The 11,167-nt window shown below is 38.7% G+C and overlaps 1 long non-coding RNA gene across 1 annotated transcript in view; it reads left to right on the top strand.

The window, feature by feature from the left end:
- Nucleotides 1–1,600: 1,600 nt before the first annotated feature.
- LOC106959241 (uncharacterized) overlaps nucleotides 1,601–11,167 on the top strand; it is a 22,159-nt gene continuing 12,592 nt past the window's right edge. The window contains exons 1-2 of the long non-coding RNA XR_001427304.1: nucleotides 1,601–1,611; nucleotides 7,339–7,344. This is a non-coding gene — a long non-coding RNA (uncharacterized LOC106959241). The remainder of the gene's footprint in view (nucleotides 1,612–7,338; nucleotides 7,345–11,167) is intronic.

Here is an 11,167-nt window from a genome sequence, read left to right on the forward strand (position 1 = left end):
ATCATTATGTAAACAGATAACCAGAATCAGAGAGAATATGATCAGCATATTTTTGTGCATGTATTTGCATGAAGGTGCTGGTGCTGGAGCACTAATGAAGCTGAAAGACATGTGGAGTCCCAGATAATTATTATTATTTTTATGTATTTTTTTCAAGCCCCACACCTTTCTTGTGGAATGGCTGCACCCTCGATGGCGCATCTATTATTCCATTAGCAGGTAATTAATGACTCTCATTTGTGTAACTGTTATTAAGCCCTTTGAAAGATTGTTTGTGTTCAGATGAAAAGAAACACATCCCAGAAGCCATCCATTGTGGCGGATAGATTAAAAGAGCAATAAGGGCTTTTTGAAAAATGATATTTTATCGGTGGTAATTTTTCAGGGCACCTCAGGGGCGGCGATGACAGCGAAACGCTGCAGTCCTCCTTCATGTTGATATCCTTTTTTTAGTCAAGCTACCAGGGGAGTACACTAAGTGTGATTTATTCATCCCTTGACCAGTAAAAGGTGTCAGCCAGGTGAAAATGGATGCTGGGAGAGTATTGACAGGAGAAATAGCAGTGCTGTTGTCCTGCTCTCCCGTATAGCAAGGGAAGGTGGGGACATGTCCTGTTCTTGGTGTATCTTTAAGCATATTTTAAGGTGGAATAATTTTCTCTTACTTTTGAAAGATAATGGTTGATTTACATTTTTATTTTAATTCCTTATTGTGTTGAATATAGATTCTTTTTTTTTCTTCATGTAGTATTGTTGTCATCAACCGAGCAAAAGATATTGAAATGTTAAAAGTACAATGTGTTATTTTTTTTTCTTAGCCCAATTAATATACATATCAGCATTTTTTTGGACTTTTTTAAAATTGCTGGTATTAATACCTTCATTTGGATTGAGTAAATCAACTTCTATTACTTTCATATTTTTGTTTGTTTTGCTCGTTTGTATCCAGGAATAGGAAAACCGTGGCGTAAAACCCAGCATTTCCACAAACTGTCTAACCCAGGCTCTGGCATTCCCCAAACTCCAGCAGGAAAAAAGGCGCCAAGCATCTCCTTGGATTTATATTTAGCATTTGCAATGCTACTTATAAAATATTTCATAAATAATGTGAATATATTAGACGGGGGGTGAGAATTGTCGCCAGTCATTCCATATGCACTGCCATAGCAACAAGATGTTCCGCCTTTATCTGTTTAGGGCCCATGATTCTTAAACTGTTCATTGCCCACGTTTCCTTTTTTAATCAGAGTGTGTTTGGGATCCCCTGCAGCAGGGATCTAGATAAAAGGATTAACTCTGCCTCTGGTAGTTAACCACATTTAGACTGTGCCAGGCAGACCCTCAAAATGAAAATAGATGGATTTCAAATGCCTACAACAGAGTGTTTTGATGGTGTGTCATTAAATATCAGGCAATGCATGTTTATCAATAGCCATAGCTGCAGCAGCGTCTGCGAGAGAAAAACAAATGTCAACTTTACAAGGTAAATTATTGGAGTGTTTTGGATGTAAAGTTTGCATCTTGTACCTCCTAGAAATATACACTTCCTTCTTTTCAACTCAAGACACCTGTCAGCCTCCGTGACAAGCATGTTGACTTGTCATCTTTCCTGTTTTTTTTTTTTTTAAACAGAAAAAAAAGGAGCTGGAGTTGTCTGTTTCTACTCCTCTAAAGTCATACCCTGGTTGGGGCTTTAAAAAAAACAAAAAAAAAAAAACACAGTGAAAGTCGTGATCAAGACTCTGGCTTGTAGAAGAAAGAAATCTTTTTTACCAAAGGACATCCTCATGTATTCATTACGGGTTTTGATCCAAGAGGCCTCACTGGAATGTGGGGGGCTTTACGCTGGCCACTGCTTCTCTGCCACGCAGAGGGAAAAGAACCGCGTCCTTTGTCACTGAGATTTGCATATATTTCTCTTGGAAAGGAGAACAAGAAAAATCACTAATTCACTATTGAATGTCTCTTTTGCTAGATTAAGAGTCCAATTAGAACTGTGTAACTGCTCTAGTGGTTGTATTTTTTTGTCCTCCTTTCTTTCGCTTGTTGGAAAATACATTTCCTGGACTGGCGAGAATAAATTTAAATAAATAAATAGATAAAATCCCTTTATGTGAAAAAAAATAATAATAATAATACAAAAAAAAAAAACACACACATAAAAGAACATTTCAAAATAACGTCTTAATAAAAAATCAAGATAAGTAAAAATTAAAAATGTATAAATAAATAACAGATTTAAAAATGCTTTTCTAAGATTGCTTATGTTTTAGTTTTTAAAAGTCCCTTAACACCTTCTGAGGCTGTATCTAAAACGAGACAAAACAAAAAAACAACAACAAAAAAACGTGCTTTTACAAGTAGATTAACTTCAACAAAGTTAAAAATGTTTTTTCTTTTTCTTCCTAACAGAAATGACAAATTAAAACCAATGAGGACATGTTTAGGTTAGCAACTTTAAGCACGAATCATTTTTTGCTCTTGAGGTTCCCTCTGTCCACAGAGCCGGTTTGCAGCCGGTTCCTCCGTCGCCGTGGCTGCTCGTCGTGCCACACAGACGCCCAAACATGAACACGAACATGTGAACAGCACTCGCAGAGGGAGTGCCCACAATGCTTATCGCTCTGACCTGAATTCTGTGACGCCAGACAATTTTACAAACAGCTGGGGATCAATCAAAGCCCACTTGAAATATGCCACCTGCCACTTTTACATTAGGAGGCATGCTGTTCAAAATGGAACACTTTCGCTTGTATTTGTGATTATTTTACAGGCAAAGTTGGTCTCCTCATGGGGCCTCAAGTGCCAAATGATTTATCCCCTCTCTCCCCCACCCCTAACATTACCACCACCTCCGCCCTCCAGAGCTGGGGGGTGGGGGGGAGGGAAGGGGTGAGATTTACTTTTAAGTTTTCTCTAAGCCTCAGGATGCAGTCGATGAGGGGAGGATAGATGCAGTGTTTGTGTTTAAGCCAAAAATCCTGTGCCCACCACAACTTATAATGTCCCCCAATCCAGAGATGCCGTTGTGTATAACTTCTGTAAGTTTTAAATGGCTTTATGGCAAGGACGTGTGTATGTTAACCATTTTTCATTGGAAGAAATTTCAATGTTTGTGTGAGTCATTGAAGGGCTCTCCTCAGGTACATGTGGCTACTGTTTCTCCTCTCCCAGCAGATGTCAGTCTTAACACTGCTGTCTGTCACTAATGTGGCTCTTTTAAACTGTTGAACATCCCCAAATTATTTTGTTCTCTACAATATGCAGTGTTCTGCAATAGCATTCACACCTCTGAGCTTTTTTTCATTTCGTTACATCGCAAATATGAGCTAACTCGTGTTTCTTTGGGACTTTATGCGGTAGACCAACACAAAGTTCTGCATAATTGTGAAGTGAACTAAAATATTTTAAGTGAAATCTACCAAGTGAAATTTGCTTTCTAATGACCAGCCCAGGTAAAGCATTTGCATAACCATGTTTCACTGCTGTGACAGCTGCAGCATCTACCGAAGTTGCACACAGATCCATATTTGGATTTCGGTATGGGTTTTGGCTAGGACATTCTAGCCATTGGCTAGGATATTTCTAGCCAAAAAAGAAAAAAAATATTTGATTTAAATCATCCCTTGGTAGATGCGGCTACACGTTTAGAGTTGTACTAGTTAGGATACTTTTTAAGGCTTTTTAAGGGAGGGTTAGTGAATAACATGTAGGTACGCTGATTTCATTGCACAATTATGCACAAATAATGTGATAGTCTACTACATAAAATCTCAATTCAAATTGATTGATCTTCTTTTTTTAATATGTACAAATACTTTTTTCAACGCATGGTAAGTTTGAGCTGATGAGTCAATCTCAACAAGTGGCTCCGTATCAAACTTTTTCAGTTAGTCACTTTTCTGTAAGATGTGCCCCCATTCCAGAAATACAGAAAAATACATTCAAGGTAATATTTGTTACACAGCAAGTATCACTCCTGGAAATCTGCAGCTTCCTCTAAGTGGTCAGTCAGACTGAAGTTGTTTTTTTTTTAGCTGTGGTGTTGAACAGAGTTGCTTAAGCATGACTCTCACGTCTTTCTGAAAACGGTTAGCGTCGCCCCACCCCATCTGGTGCGTAAGGGTTTCAGCCCTCCAGAGTAATGTTCGACACAAGGTCAGCAGAACGCCTCAGACTTCCTGCATATGCTTTGCAAACTGTTGCTGTTGGTACACTCGTACTTACATTATAATCTAGATTTACGTGGATAATTAACTCTTTGTAAAATGTTAATCTTGACAGGCGAAGGAGACGGACCACTGAGTGAATAATGCAGCTCCGTTGTATGATGCATCGCTAAAACAAAATGGGCAACTTTCTAACAGCGTGCTTCAGCTGTACTAAACTGGCCTCATTGTGGCTAAATTATTAAATGACCAGCGTGGCTATTAATGCTGACTTTTATGGATTGGATGCTGTTGTGGGTAATAAACCTGTTCACTTGTTCCTTTTTCATTTATCTGTCCACCTGTTATGTATTGCACTAAGTGTGAACCCACTGCTACACAATGGGGTTTCAACCCTTGTGAAGAAGCTCTTGGCACTGCTCCAGACTGGAAATGAGCACAGACCCATGCTTTGTCTGAAGGGTTTCTTTTTTTTTTTTTTTTGTGCTCTTGCTGCAGTAAATTCACTTGATTATATTTAAAAAGGAACACAAAGAGGTGACTTTTTTTGGGGAAAAAAAAAAATTGCTATGATTATAGATACAAACCCAAAGTGGACCAGCGTTACATATGTGTTTCGATGCGGAGGTTTTTTTTTTTTTTTTTTTTTTTTTTTTTATGCTTATACCTCATCTTACAAAACCAACAGTAGGAAGAAGAAGAGCCCTTCAGAATGAACTGAAATACAAAACAGCTGGATCCTAATTACACATTTTAAACTTATCATGTGTTAGGATTTGCTTTCTGTCACTGCAATCAGCTTCTCCAGTTTGTTTCATAGAGACACATTAAAAGCCATAACGATAACAAACCAGGTAAACTAAACGCATTACCTGGTTGGCTTGTCTGTTCATCCAACTGAGGTAGCCAGGCTGCTTCACAAACATTCAGTCACTTGCCAACAGCAAATGAAAGTAATGAAATGACATAGATATTTGCTGGCCTAATTTGAAAAAGTGTAAAACTTTTTTTTTCTTTCAGCCAGCAGACTTTAAGTGGATAGTGACATGCCCACTTAAAGTCACCATGGGAGCTCTGTGATACACTAGCTAGTATTAAAATATGTTTAAGCAGCTTTGTGTGCTTTAGTGTCTGGCAATTGATCATCTCAGTCACAGCTGGATTCCCAGACCAAAGTCTGTTTTGGCCCCTGTAACGTACATCCATCGTTGGCTCAGGCCGGAGCACATTATGTACCACACAGCCAAACGAGAGAAGAAATTTAAACTCAAAATTTAAAGAAAACTAACACAAAAATGAGAGGGATTATTACTTCTTCTCCGACCCGAAGTCTAAATGGACCTGTATTCTTTGTGGACAGGTAACCAGGCAACGCTGTAGCAATATTTTGATGTGATACTTGAGAAGTGAAATCATGACATCAGGTCTGAGGTAGTGTTTAGTTTCTTCTGTGGTAATTCTTAATATCTGCCATATGAGCACATACTTATAGGGCAGACATTTGTTATTTTGTCCTGTATTCCAGTTTCTTCTTCTCAGAAGAAACGTGTGTTAACCATATTTTTAGCTACTACAGTAACATTAAGTACACTTAATATTTTATTATCTTTAGGACTGATGATTAGGCCCTTATTATTTAACGTATTTAAAAAAAAAGTTCACTATGAACACATTAACTTAAAACCAAACAAAACAGTGGACAACTACTTTTTTTACATTTCATGGTGCCATTTAAATTTTTACTTATTTTAAAATAATAAAAAAAGTCATTATTTCTTCAGTTTTTATTCTTTAAATAAGATTGCAACCACATATATTGCCGTATTTGCAATCTGTGACTTTGTTTTACAGAACTGTGCAAGGATATGAAAAGTCTTTTGCTTTGAGATGTGCATATTAATGCTTCTTTTTGTTTTTTTTTATATCGGTCATTTCAGGAAAATATCTGAAACGCGAGCCAACAAAAAAGCAAGCCAAGATAAAAACCTGAAACAAAACAGAAACTGCATGAACCATTTTTCCTCGAAAAGGAGGGAAAGAAAGACAACTAAGCTATAAATCTACTGTCCTGTTATGTTATGTTCCTGTTATAGAAAACATAGTGGTACAAGGAGTGTGAGCAGCCAGGACTCTCCTGAATAAAACGTCCCCCTCAGCATCATCCACAGTGGGGGGAGGATGTGGCTGTTTTCTGCCTGGAAGGAAGACGTTGGCCAGGGACCATAATGCCTGTAGCCGCTAGCAAAGCCCTCTAAAATATTCATCACATAACTTTTCTGCGCGACTATATGTTTTTAGCAGATGGTTACATTTTTGAACAGAGAACAAAGTTGTAAAAGGAATATGATTTCACTTGTTGCCATGGGAACAGAGATGGATGAAGATGTTTCACGGTTCACTGGTTTCCTCTTGTGTCTGCTTATGCGTGTGTGTGTGTGTGTGCGTGCGTGTGTGTGTGTGCGTGCACATGTGTCGCTGAATGAATTTGCCTGCCTGTATGACAAAGTGTGCATACCCCTCATGCAGTGTGTTTGTGCATGTAATCTCATTTTATTTGGACATGTTCCTTGTGATTATTGAATTTGCAAGAAGCAAAATCTGCTGTTGCTTAATTTGTTTGAAGAATGTTATATTAAGTTGCTCAGTGAAAGGTCAGTGCAGCTCCGAGAAGGGATCAGTGCCTAATACACTGTTACAAGGAGCATCAAGCAGCTAGTATTATAGTATTATGTGTGAAATAATATGAGCTCTCGTCAAAAGCTCTGTTTGCTGCATGATTCATTTGCTCGCCTGTGATAAAGTGGTGTTCATTTCATAGCGTATTAGCTGACTGTCTATGTAGTGATGATTCAGACCGGCGGATTCTCATTTTCAAAAAACGGGTGGTGGGGGGGCGGCTGTCGATAAAAGCGACAATAACAGCAGCCCTAGTTATCTCCTGCCTTTTTTTTTTTTTTTTTTACATAGCTGTATTTCAAAACGAGTGTTCATCCATTTGTTGAGAGCTAATTAGATCGTGCGAGTTGCATGATACGGGGTCCCGCGCATAAACGCTGCGCCGTGGAGATGAGCAACGGTCGCCCGTACCCCCAGACAGAGCTGAGAGTGGAGCTGCTCCCTTTAATTCCCTCTCTCCAAAATCAGATCCTAATTGCATGTCTGATTTTAGTAACTTGTTCAGCAATTTAAGAAAATTGCTTTTTGAAATGTAACAATTTCAGTGATCTTAGGCGTCTCATTTCTCATTCTGCGCACTCCGGCAAGTGCTGTCTCTTTTCAGGCCTCATCAGGCAGTAATTGAGAGGTCCTCCTTTGCCTGTAAACTGGTGACCCCGTAGAATTGATCACGCAGTTCATTTGTGGCCATGAAAAACTGTTTATTAAGCTCATCAAAGAAGAAATAAAGGATATACTTTGCATAATTGTTTGTTTCATTCTTTTTTTTTTTTTTTTTTTACATATTATACCATGCAGCTGAGAACCATTACCACAGACAGCAAGGACAACACACACACACCATCACATGACATGTGCCCATGCACACGCACATAAACCTATTGTAATTTGTTATACCCAGCCTAGCAGCATGCAGCTTTAAGACACCAGGTGAGGAATGTAGTTATTAGAAGAGGCACCTGCAGACTGAATTTGAGTCCCTTTTATTTAGCTCCCTGTGACAAAGAGCAAGACAAAACTTCCACAGAGCCATGTGCGAGGGGTGAATTGTAGCTTAATGGGATGGTTTTATTCATCAAGCGAGGTCTGTGCTCTCGTCCACTGTGTAGCTGCCTTGAGGGACAGTGAGTGATTCCGACCACTCAACCTCATTACGGAATCATATTAATATTTAAAAGAATGGAATTGAGGAATAAAGAGGGTAATTGATAGCATCCAAATGGAAGTGTTTGAACCCTGTTATATAATTTAAATATTTCTAGTAGTGCTGCTTCAATATGAGCTGAAAATGTAACAAGAACTTTTGCTTTTTGTTGCAAAAAAATGCTTAAAAAGTCAACTTTTTGCCTTAAAGTTATTTGACTGGTATATGGTGTTTGCAAAATTAGCAAACCTTTCAGTTTGTTCACATTTTACTTCACAAAAACAAAGGTGTATGTGTTTTTTTTATTTTTTTTATTCTGAGTTTATATCCTAAACCAATACAAATTTGAACATAATTGTGAAGTGTAAGGAAAAGTAGAAATGGTTTTTAAAAGCGTTTGCTAATATAAATCTCAGTGAATCGTGTACCTTTCACTTCATTTATGAATTTATAGAAAAATGCTTTTGCATTATATTATTTGCAAAACCATTGGATCAAATTGGATGGAGGGGGTCTGTAAACAAATGTTTGCTGGAGATGGGCACCAGCACCCCTCCTGACCCTGCTAGGGACAAAGGTGTACAGAAAATGGAAGGACGGATGGATGGAATGGGTCTGTAAACATCCATTGTCAAGCCCTCTCGCATGCTGATGTCCTGCTGGTAGATGAGCATCCAGTTTTGTTTTTTGCAGCCTCTTAAAAGCTGTTTTTAGAACTGCCTTGTACTGTCTCCATGCCTCTTCTCATTGTGTCTGACCATCTTTTCTTTCCTGTTTAAAAAAAAAAGAAAAAAAAAAGCATCCCCACATGTTGTCATCAGGTTTTAGGTGTAGTGTTTATTGTGTAAGTTTACTATCTCACATTGTGCTTTGCATGGCAAAAGGCCTGAAAAGCTAAAAATGTGCAATATTGGTTTCATTTAGCACTTCCACCCACATTTGCATTTGTTGTTCCCCACATGGCTTGTGGAAACACTAATGCTTGAGAGCGTCTTTATGTTTGCGGGGTCCATGACTTTGTACAGAGCACGAGATATTGCTTTATAATCAGGGCTGTTAACATTAGCACATGCAATTAATCTGTTTGACGCACTAATATGACTTAATGCAGATTAAGCGAATGATCTATTTTGACCTCAAAGCCTCTCTCAAGCAGGGGGTTACCTGTAGTTCACAGCAGGACTTTACGGGCACAACACATTGGGAGCAAAGAAAAGCGATAGGATAGTTGAAAGTTTTTCATCACTTGCAGTGAACCTACCCCATGGGGCACAATAGTGACAGCAGCGACAACAACAAAAGTTGAATATCTTTCAACTTTCTTGTGTTGCATCGCTGGCCTGCATGTACATGTCTATGTGTCTAAGCTTAAAATTTCACACGCACAAATTTTGCTGGTTGCTTGGCTGGATGAGGTCAAGTGAATGTTGCCTCATTGCGAAAGTTTCACATGTAATGAACGAAGAGGGAGCGACATTGCCTCCCCTGTGTCAAGCCCATTACATGGTGTTGTGCTGCGTTCAACAGCGCAGAGTTGCAAACGGTAGTGAAAAGATAAGCAGAGATGTCTAAAAGTCTCACTTTTACACCCCCCTCATAAAAATGTGCATATGTACATTTCAAGCTTACAAAGTTAAACGTAAAGACCGATCATGATAAATTACAGCGTAAGCATGTGATTATTCTGGTAAAAAAAAATTAAATTAATTGACAACTCCATTTATAACCCAGAATCTTCGAAGCGTCTGTCTGTTGTGCTCCTCGGTTGCCTACTCATGTTTTCTATTGTGACCCTCTGAGACCTCGACAAAACAACAGTGTTTATAATGTGATTACACTAAACACAGTTGGACTCTGTTTAAAAAATATGGCCACTTGAGGCAACTCATTCCACTGGATTTTATTTAGAGGTGTAAGAGTAAACGAGGCTCAATACAAATGCATTGATTCTAATGTAATGAGAAATGGGGCTTGTAGTTGGGCTTATGTCCCTTTTTTTGATGAAAAGCCACAAGCAATCTTCCTTTGCTAAAAAGAAGAATAGAAAGCAATGCATTACTATTAATTTCCATTTCCTGTTTATTTTAATAAGCATAACCCCATGCGGCGGGGTGATCTTCTTTGAGCCCTCGTGATAGGGACAGTAACCTTTAAAGTGCTCATTGTGTCTGTGGATCTGCATTTGTGTGTGTTAATCAGCTGATTAGACTGTATGGAAGCAAAGTGACATGTAAGCATAAATGAGTCTGCAGGCAAGTAGACTGTGAATGATAATGATACTCTGGAGTTCTACTTAGCATAACATAAGGGACCGCTGCTTGTGCTCGTGGCATCCCTCAGAACACAGTCCGTGGACTCTGTTACATACTAGCACTAATTAGGCTTTACCACATTTAGCCGGCGGCTCCACAAAACCCACCATTGTGGCTTGTTTCTGGATCTTGTGCATGATTTAGCTTGGGCGTTGCATGAGCTGGTCGTGAGGATCAATGCTTACTTTGGCTGTTACCTGTTACAAGAGCGGCATATGGAGATACAGCCGTGCAGGTGCAGAGAGCCCTGTTATTTGATTGTTACCCAGAGATTGATAATCACGCATTGCTGCCTTCAGGGTAATGTTCAGTCTGCTCAATGAAAAGGAGTTGAATAAATGATTTTTAGCCAAAGCAGATAATGCGCTACAGCACACTGGCAGGTTGCTAACAGATCCCAGTGTGCCTGTAGCTCACCATTAAGCTAACTTCCTTATTTGAAGATGGAGGTGTGGTATTAAAGCTGCAGTATATAACACTTATGAAAAAATATTGTTTTTACATATATGTTAAGATTATTCGTGACAGTATGGAAAAAAGTATTGAGCACCTCTGCATTCTGCCAATGATGCGGTGGTCATGTGCACAAATACACTACTTTGTCAGTAACAACCAATCAGTGCCAGGAGAAGGGTCTTAGATTTTGATTGCTTATTATTTTTTTAATATTAATAATCATGTTAATCACCCCATTGTACAAAAAATCTGGAAATATTAATAAACACCTGATAGTTGAATGAGTTTTTGGTGTCATGATGGTAAAAGCACAAACTGAAAAGAAGAAGTTGTATAAAGAATGGATATATCTTAACCCTCTTAAGACCATAATTGTAACTGGGGCGCCTGGTATTTTTCTGATTTTATGG

The sequence above is a fragment of the Poecilia latipinna genome, unplaced genomic scaffold, assembly GCF_001443285.1.
Source record: "Poecilia latipinna isolate Pla-1442-1.1 unplaced genomic scaffold, P_latipinna-1.0 Scaffold1059, whole genome shotgun sequence".
In the NCBI taxonomy this organism is placed as follows: domain Eukaryota; kingdom Metazoa; phylum Chordata; class Actinopteri; order Cyprinodontiformes; family Poeciliidae; genus Poecilia; species Poecilia latipinna.